The sequence below is a fragment of the Lepidothrix coronata genome, unplaced genomic scaffold, assembly GCF_001604755.1.
Source record: "Lepidothrix coronata isolate B3197 unplaced genomic scaffold, Lepidothrix_coronata-1.0 Scaffold59, whole genome shotgun sequence".
NCBI classification, from domain to species: Eukaryota; Metazoa; Chordata; class Aves; order Passeriformes; family Pipridae; genus Lepidothrix; species Lepidothrix coronata.
This window is the reverse complement of record NW_016690239.1, coordinates 3180089-3190050: the sequence shown is the minus strand read 5'-3', so window position 1 is coordinate 3190050 and position 9962 is coordinate 3180089. Positions and strand designations below refer to the sequence as shown.

General features: G+C 45.6%; 1 non-coding gene across 1 annotated transcript; it reads left to right on the top strand.

Moving 5' to 3' along the window:
* Nucleotides 1-3702: 3702 nt before the first annotated feature.
* Nucleotides 3703-3776, top strand: TRNAN-GUU. The gene has a single exon. It is a non-coding gene; the product is annotated as a tRNA-Asn (tRNA).
* The last annotated feature ends 6186 nt before the right edge of the window (nt 3777-9962 follow it).

Here is a 9962-nt window from a genome sequence, read left to right as displayed (position 1 = left end):
ATCTGAAGATTCATTCAGGATGTAGCCCTCTCTATTTGGTTTGGGGTTTGGTTTGTGGGGTATTTTTCCCCACATCTGCAAACTATATTTCAAATTCCTGATAATATCAATGGCTGTTCTTTAATTTTGTTGCAAGTCACACTGAAACGAATTTTTGTCTCTCCTGAACATGAGATAAATGCAACTATACATTTCCTGATCGAGAGCCAGGCAGCCTATGCCAATTCCTTTTAGTAAACATGGTTATGGAGGTTGGGAGAGTGGTTGACTTTTAGTTTACCCAACAGTCTGCAATTAGCAATACCCCACGATTTTTGGATTTTCTCATCTAGCCATCTTTTGTGTGACTTGCATTACATAAGAAGCCAGAGCTAAGTAAACTAAATAGCTCAGTAAAATACTATTGTTCAGTCTTGTTATTTGCTTTTAAGTAAGTTGATCCTATTTGGAGGTGTGTCCTTTCAGTTATAACACTTCTGTGATTTTACTAACAGACCCAAGAATAGAAGTGTTTGGTTAATAAAGTCTTTAAAAAAATATGGTAAAGCCACCTTTGTATCTGAAAAGGAGCAAATCTGTATACAAACAACTGCCCCCCCAAATGCATTTTATTGGAAGAAGAAAAGAACAGAAGCCTTGCAATTAGACAAGAAAAAGTTGTCAATACCTGCTTCTTCCAACCTTTTGAATCCTTCTTCAGGAATAATGCTTTCCATGGTTTGATGCTTGCAGCTCCATAAAGTAAAATCTTTTGTCATGGAAATCTTATTCTCTGCCCGTAATAATTCTAACAGCAATGTTGAATTATATTAGATGTCCATTTATCTTAATGTCCTGGTTCTTGTAAGGACTAGAATCATATTTTTCTAAGAAAAATACAAGAAACCTTTGGACAGTAAGTTGTGCATTTAGAGACCTCTGCTACAAAGCAAGCAATCAGAAGTGTCTTTGGGCAGAAACTGGGTAGCCGTTTCAAAATTTTTTGTGACTATGAATTTTTGTAGTTTGGGCTGAGTTGTAACTTGAGACCTGACAAATAAATGACCAAAACCAACACATGATAATAAAAAAAGTCAGTGCATATTCTCGTTGGGGGAAAATGGTCCTTTCCTGTGTGAAATTGTAGAAATAGAGTTGTTAATCAGTAATTCTGCAATATAAGTGGAAAGATTCTTTTGTTTCTGCTATATCCGGTTGAATTGATTTTAGGAATAGTTCTGGGTGAATAACTAGATTCATTTTTCTGAACAGCAGAAGATGAATATATGGTATGTTTATAAATCTCATAAACAATACCAGATTCACCTCTGTCCTCTAGTAACTTTCTCTGACATTCAAGAAACAAAGTCTATATCTGAAGAAGGTCACAGATGTCATAGCAATGAACATTTAAGTTTGTGGATCCAAAAATAACAATAAAATAATGTAAGATATCAAATATTATAACAGATAAAACAGTTCAAATTACATAGTATAATATTTTAATATCTCAATATATAATATATTATTATAAATTTATTTTGTTAAAATATAAAACAAATTATAATCCATAACTAGTGAATGTAATAATGGTATTTAAATTCTATACACTAGACAGTGCAAAAAATTAAGCAACTGTAGATAGATCCACAAGAAACAGTGTATCAAGGAACAGAGCTGTCCAGAAATAAAGAACAAAACAGTGATAGGGAGGATGATTAATCTGAAGTAGCAGCCCTTTTCTCATTTTTGAATGCCTTAAACACTACTTGGTCTCTTCCTTTCTACTGAAGACACGGTCTGAAACCTAAATAGGGACTCTTTTCCATATGCAGAGCAGTGATAAATAATGTTGCCCTCTGGTGCAACACTGGTTAGTGCTTCAACAGTCAGCCAAAGGCATCCATGTGCAGATCTTTTGCTAATCTGTGGGTTTCAAGCTTGAAGAGGTAACATTTACTGTTGTGTTTGTTCTTTTTATTTTCTTTTTTACCTTGTAAGAATTTAAATGAAAGACTCTGAGATTCAGTGAGGAAGACTGCTGAGAAGAAAGGTGCCAAGTGACTCTGCAGCCTCACCTGCAGCACTCCTTTCACTGTGCCAGTGCACTGAGTAGGCAGCCTTGGATGTCTAATGCCAGGTCCTGTGTTCCTCTCAGACACCTCAGCGTTAGAGTCTGAGCTCAGTATCAGCATAGCAAAGACCCTTTTTAGGTCTGGCCTCTAGACATGGAGTTCAAAAATAGTCTACATTCATTAAAACTCATGTGAATATTCATGTGTATAAAGTAAAACATTTTAGGGCCCAAAATCCATACTCAAACTACTGGTGTGTGGGTTAGGCCTTTGGTCAGACTGCAGTCTTGCTAGTTCCACTAAATACCAACTTGCTTGTGTATAAAATCACAGGACCATTTGCTTGTCCTCCTACACAGAGAAAACAGAAGTGATCCAGCCTGTGAACTGATTTTTCTGACCCTGAGAATAGCAGAGGTCTCGGTAGAAAAATATGCAGCAGTGGGCATGATGCCCCAAAAATCAGCCTTTAAAATAATTATTTTAATTACTGTTAAGGGCTTACATATCTTGTCTTTCTCCTCCACGTTTTAAAATAAATTGGTTGATAAAATACCAACAATGCACAATAAAAGAAAACAGAGCAGTACTACAATAATGCTGGTGTTTAGGTAGGGCTTTTCAAAGTATTGGAAAAATTGGAAAAGCTGAGCTGTAATCACTAAATGGGCAGCCTAAAGTTACTCACTGGACTGAGGAATGATGTCAGACAGTGTCGAAGAGCAAATCGTTGTACGAAATATAAGACTGCCTGGTTTCAGGAGTGAGCTGGGACTTCTTGGCTGTGGATTTGCAGAGACCAGGAGATAACCAGCATCTGCTTGGGGAGCACCTGTCCTTGTGTTGTGGGTGCCACGTGTCTGCTCAGCTCCAAGGGCTTTTACTGGGCAGAAGAGCCACCAGGTAGACTTCAGGGAGACACAGGGACAATATGAAGCAACCGATATTGTAAGACTTCAAAGATATTCAAACAGTATCAGTATGTAAAAGAAAAGGGGAAACATTTCTTCAGGTTTGGATGTGAAACTTTGTACTTGTGGAACTGTAGGTATAGATTTACTGTAAGGCAATGTGGGAAGCAGATTTTGATAAAATAATAATAGCAACATTAGTTTTTCTTCTCGGCTGTATTCAGTCACTTAGAACAGTAAATATACTTTACCTACATGCATGCAGAGGGCTGCTGCCTGTTTTAGACAGTTTAACTGTTCCCTGTAGTTGCTTTAAATCAACTTTTAAATATATTAGCAGAGCGATTTTGCCATGGCATTTGGGAATTATTATATAATTTGCCATGATATTTGGGAATGATATTATTATATATTATTATGTGTAATGCATGAATTAGCAGCTGCCAAGAAGAAGTAGTTTTAACTCCGACTCGTGAATTTATTCCCTAAAAAAAAAAAAAGAAAAAAGAGTGCTGCAGTGAACAACGATTTTGGGAATTAGCCTTTTATATTGGGTAGGAGAAGAAAAGCCGCCGTTCCGGCTGTTTTCTCAGCACTCCACCAGCACGCCGCAAGGTTTAGGAGCCCGGACTCGCCGGGTCCGTGGTGGCCGCCGGTCGCCAGGACAGGGGCGAGGAGGCGGCGAGGGCGCGGCGCCGCAGCTCATGGGCAGCAGGGCAGAGCTGACTACAGCAGGAGTCTCTGTGGCGCAATCGGTTAGCGCGTTCGGCTGTTAACCGAAAGGTTGGTGGTTCGAGCCCACCCAGGGACGGCTCCTACTTTTGGCTCGCCGCCGCCGGCCGTCGTTTTGTGCGTGTTCGCCGGGGGAGGATGTGAGATTAGCGCCGCCGGCCCTGCAGGCGCCGCGTGTTGCCGGGCAGGGGGGCCCCCGCCGGGGAGCGCAGCGGCGGCGGGGCCGCGCCCGCCCGCCCTCGGCCCTGGCACAGAGCGACTTCCCTGCTCACGGCGCCCCAGCTCCTGCGGGGCCAGACGGCCGTGTCCCTCCGTACCCTGGCGAAGGGTGCGGGACAGACGAGACCTCCTGCTCCCTGTCCGCGGCGAAGCGGGTTCTGTGAGCGGCCCCAAGCGCCGCCGGCTCTGTCCCGAGGCTGGCGGGGAGCCGAGTGCCCGAGAGTTTGTGCATCCCGTGCCCTCGCGGCGGGAAGCGCGAAGGAAAATCCCGTTTTGGAGCTGCACGGTGACAATTAGCGATGGTGCCAGGCGATGGGGGTTTGCTCCGCGAGGCGTTCACGGCGCTCCAGCACTCGGGCGATCGCCAGCGGACAGCGTGGGTGGGAGCCGAGGCTCGGGGGCAAACGCCGTTTGCGAGGAGGATTATTGCGATTACTGCCGGGTACGACCATCGCCGGCGCTCCGCGGTGTGAACGGGCAGAACGGCGGCCCCGTCTCTCCCCGGCGGACGAAGCCCGCACAGCCGGGGTGAAGCGGGGGCGGGGGGCCCGGGATCCCGGCGGCAGAGCCGCTGCGGGGCCTCTGCCGTGTCCCCGAGGCCCGGCGGGCAGAACCGGGACACCGCCGTGCCCTGCGGGTCCCTCTCCGCCCGAGGCGGGACGTGCTCCAGGCCCGTTCCCTGCTGGCAGGAGGCGCGGCCGCTCCGGGCTCGCCCTGCCCGCACGAAGCCGCTTTGCATAAATGAATGTTAAAAGCAATTACGCTGGGAGCTTCGCCTAAACGTGTCAATTAGAAGTTGGCACCTTCGCCGTATCCGAGCCCGAGAGCCGATTCCAACGAGCGCTCCGGTCGCGTGAAATCCGGCTGCCTTCCAGCCCGACCTCTGCCAGCTCTGCGAGGATCTATTTACAGTTTATAGAAAACAGGATCCGTATTAAAAATGCCCCTTCCCCAGCGAAGCTGTATTTCACAGATCTTTCTGTTCAACCGCCTGGTTTGAATAAGGGATACAGCCCTCTTAAAGGTCAGGCTGTGCCATTGATTTACCATCGATGACAAGATACGGCCCTCGCTAGCCAAGATACCGGAGAAAAGACATGTATTTAGAAACACTGAAGAATCTTTTGAAAGTAGTAAACCCTAAATCGTTGGTGTGATGGCATATTTTTTTTCCTGTCATCCGCATCTTTTTCATTTCGGTAAAACATTTTGAAAAACTGGTAGCTGTGTGCTAAGCATCAGGGGAGGTGTAGCTCACCTCCCACCTAACATCGTTAGCCACACTTAACCCGTAAATATTTCCCACTGATCGGGAGAATTTTATTTTAACTAAGGTGACAGGTAAATCCCCTTCTCGATAGTTCCACGTTGTTTGCAGTGCAGGATGAATTCAGCCCAGTAGCCCTGCATCCACTACAGCCAGCAAAGCCTCGCAGAAGATGAAATCTGAAAGTCTGCAGTCGTCTGTGCTTGGACCGCCGCACTACCAGGCAGGCATCAAGAGCTTACAGGAACTGACAACAACAAAAAATTGATCATGCCAGTGTGAAGCAGCAATGGCTGGAAAACCAGTAACAATTTAGGAACTAAAATTTACCCAACTGATAGTTCATGAGGGAGGACAGGCGGTTCTGCTCCCACAAAGCAAGTCTTGCTTTCCTTAGCAAGTCACAGATGCGTTTTACAGTGGTGGTTATTGCTGACTAGGAGGTTTGTTAAGGCTCCTTCCAGTTGCTGCGCGTCGGTGTTAAAAGTGCACCATCAAACCTGTTAAAATAGGTGCGGAGTGTGAGCATCCACACGGCGTTCCTGCGACACGTGTACAGGAGGAGGCTCTTCCTAAGGCACATCATGGGCTCGGTAATACAAAGAGACGTTTAGGCAGCGCTTGATAAACTCATTTTGTAGAAGTGGAAAGCTCGTGCACGGGAAGTGCCTCATCCCATCTGCTCACTAACTAATTACAATTAAGGTTGTGGAGAACGGGAAACCTGTTACATTTTTCGGACTAGACAGAGAATCGAAGCTTTCTTTGTATGAAGTAAAATTTTTTTAGAGGTCAGTGAAGCTTTCAGTTCTCAGCCATGAAAAGGGCTTCTCGTAGCCGTGTAATGTACCCAGACAAACCAGCCGGTTCTTGCCTTAATCCATTTATCTATATGCAGTCTAGGATGCTGTTTTAAGTGTAATGGGGGACTACATCATCTGATGCTTTTAGGAAAAAGACTTGACATATTCAAAGTGACGTCTTAACAAACACCGAGATACATTCCAGAGTAAATATTTCCAACCGATATTCCAAGCAATTTCTAAGGTATCTGGGGAAGACTAGCTGTCGATATGTCCGAGAGAACCCAGAACCAGCGGACCGCCGGTTGCCTGAACCTGGCATCCCCAATGCCTGGATAAACCCCAGTAACCCGCAACGCGCCGCGGCTCTTTGTTCGCGCAGCGATGGGACGGGGACGCGGGGCTGGGGGCGGCCGGCGGACACAGAGCTGGGGACAGAGGGGACAGCTCTGCCGCGGTCCCACGCCGCGGGCAGAGCCCGGGGGCTCCGCACGCCGTGGAGGGGGAGCCACCGCCGGCTTCCTGTGGCCCGGTCCTGCGGGACGGGGGGCTTGGGGGAGCCTGGCGCTCCCCGCGGGTGCAGGACCCCTCCCGCCGAGTCCAGCGGAGCCCTGGGGGATGGGGAGGGCACGGCTGCCCGCAGTGCTGGCGCCCCCGGCCCGAGCCGACCTCCGCCGCTGCTCGGGACACTCGCACACAGGGGGACACGCGGGGACAAAAGAACTCTCCCCCCGCTACGGGAAGCCCCAGGGGAGAGGTGGGCTGTGCGTGGGAGCCGGGCGGATCCGCGCCGCCCCCTCCGCTGGTTGGGGCTTCCCTCTGCCTCCTGCCAGCAGGCAGGGCCGCGCCGAGCCGGGACCCCCCCGCGGCCGCCGGCGGCAGCGGAACCGCGGCCCCGCCGTCCCCCCGGCCCCGCGGCCGCCCCGCCCCGCAGCTGCTCCGTGTCCGCCCGGGAGGGGACGCGCGGAAGGCCAGGTGCGGGGCGCGGGAGCCGCCGCCCCCGCGGAGCCGCCGCGCTCCGGGCGCTGCCCCGGCCGAGCCTCTCCCGGGCCGGGCGCGGCTCCGCCGGGGGTGTCCCGGCCGGCGGCGAGCGGCCGTGCGGGAGCGGCGTCCGGAGGGCTGCGCGGTGTCCGGGCTGGGGGCGAGGCGGCTGTGAAGCAAACCCCCTTTGAACTTTGGCCAATATTTAATGACTCGGGAGGCTGATAAGATGGGGAATAAAATATTCATGGTCTCAATAAAGACGGGGAGCCGGAGTACTGGAAAGATGAAAAACTGTAGAGCTCCACAGAAAGGGTGCAGAAAACAGCCATCTTGAATATTTTAATCTCTGGCAAGTGTTTCTTTGGAACAAAATGGATGTTGGAGGGAAACAGCATAGTTAACATTACTGTAGCCTTCCATTTCTAACACCATCCCTCTCGCAGAATTCAGCTGGCAAGAAGTGAGATTGGAAGGGACGCCAAAGCCTTTCATCTACCTACAATGGCAATAAATAATCATAATCTGAATACTGTGGTCTGGAAATTTAGTACCTCTCTAAGTAATGGTGCTTTTTTTACCCACGATTTATATCGATTTGTTTGCATCGACATAAGTCACATGTAATGCTCCAGAAACACTCTTAGAGCTCATGCAACATAAAGAAACAATTGGTCTATGTTCACCCAGAACACATTGGTAAAGATTTTTTATTTTTAATGATACTGTACGTTGTTACCGTCACCAAAGTCAAAGGAGGTATTCCTACCGATTAGCCTGGAAATTGAATCAGGCCCTGGGTCCAGAATTTGTTGTGTATTCATGATATGAACCAATTATTCTAAGGATTCATTGTTTGGCCATAAAAATCACTCTAGGCTGAAATTAGGCTTAGAAAGTCCCTGGGATTTTTTCCATTTCTACTAAAATGGGTTAACAGCTGTCTTTATTTTTTCTTTCCTTCCCCCCCTCATTCAAACTGATGGTGAAAGCAAATACAACATGCTGATTTCAGATGCTTTTTGTTTTCATATAAGTGTAAAATAACTTCCCCCCTGCTTTTTCTTTTTTTCCCCTAAGAATTCTAAGTCTCTTTATGCTGGTTAGGCCTTCGCAAATTTTTTTTCTTTTTCTTTCCCCTTTTTTTTCCTTTTTTTTTTTTTTTTTTTTTTTTTTACAAAGGAACACCGACTAAAGTGGGGGATGTGGTGGGGGCAGAGACAATAAGTCAGTGGTTCAGCTACACAGGCTCAGAAAGGCTCCTTCCCCGGGATTATTTATTTATATCTTTCCTCGTTGCTATTTGCTTACTTTGGACCTATTCCTTCACAGATAAGCTCAGCAGAAACAACGCACTTTAAAAACAAAGACAGCTGAAAAAAATATAATTCAGGGATGGCTGGAGAGCATTGTCTGAAGATTAAAGAATAGGATTTCAAGGCAGAACTGCTTGATTTTATTCACTTACTGATTTCTTTAATGTCAGTTTGGGCAGCAGTTCTAATCCTAATTTTTAAGGATAAGGTTTGTATTGAGAATGGTATTGTTCTTATTAAAGTTTATAATTTTTCAAGGAAATTTTGAGTTACTGCATATGCAGTTCCTGATTCCAGCACCTTGCTACAGCTTTACTTTCTGTATCTGAACATTTTTGCTTTAATTTCTCAGTGCCATACTCTCCCCTGTGGATTGATACATGAAAATATATTTAGCATCTGCTCCATAGGCATCCTGATGTTTGTACAGCATTTCATGAGACTATTTGGATCAAAAGGCACTATGAAATCAAGCAGCTTCCTGGTTATTTTTTTACAATTGGAGCACACAGGAATCTCCAAAGAATTTGTAAAAAGCAGAGTGAGCAAAATTACTAAAATGCAAATTACAAAGCTCCATCAAAGCCTAAAAGTACTGACTCATGTTTGTGAGAAAAAAATGCATAGACTAGAAACAATAACCTCGAAAAGCAGGCACTAGCTTCTTAAAGGCCAGGTCCTGTTCTAAAAATGAAAGCACCACTCAGCTCAAATTGTTATTGTTATCTAAGAAACAGGAAAATTTCAGCTAGATTGAATAATGCTGGGGACTGCTATAGGGCCCAGAGAGGAAAGCTGTGTCACATTTGCTGAAAGGAACTGCATTTAAATGTCATGAAAATCCGATTTATGTGGGAAAGGTATGTAGGGTTCCAGGGAGGAAACAGGGTGCAAAGAAGTACCAAGGAGATATAACACTGTATTTTGTCCCTCAGATGTGAAGGACAAAGAGATTTTGTAGAAATAAATAAAATAAATACATTAATTTATAAGTTATAAATTAATTACAAATTATTTTTAATGATGACACAAAATATTTATTTTACCCAAAACAAATGTATTAACAGGAAGAGAAATAACAGTTTAGTACTTTTGCTGTAAAGAATAAAACTTTGATTCATAGAGTTCATTTGCCCTAATGCACTTAAAGCATCATTACATGAGATGGGTTCAGACTGCTTTTTCTGTTAAGTATTGTATTCCTTTGTCATCATCATAGCTTTGGTGGTAAAACCTGAGAGTTAAATTGCACCTGCATAGTTAAACAGACAGGGAAAATTGTGGGAATATTTGTATCTACACCTTTCAGAAGGGCAAGGAGTACTTGGGCATTTCCAAATAACTGAGGCCAAGAGACTGGTGATTTTACGATTTATTCTGAATGGACTGGAAATTCTGGTTATTTTATTTTCTTGTTGGGTCATTGGCACATCAGGCTCTGCAAATAACCATTAAGTGCTTGCTAGAGTAGTGCATATATTGGTAAGGAATAGTTGGTTTAACAAGCAGGATGCTGCAGCTAAATCCCTTTTACTGTTTAGAAAATGATTGTAAAGCTATGCAGTAAAATGGCACAATTAGAGCGATCATTTTTGGTCTCCTTTTCACTTTACAGGTTTCCCTGCAAACATTTCTGGTTTTCTCAGACAGATGTGTTCTTCAGATCACTTCTCTAAATA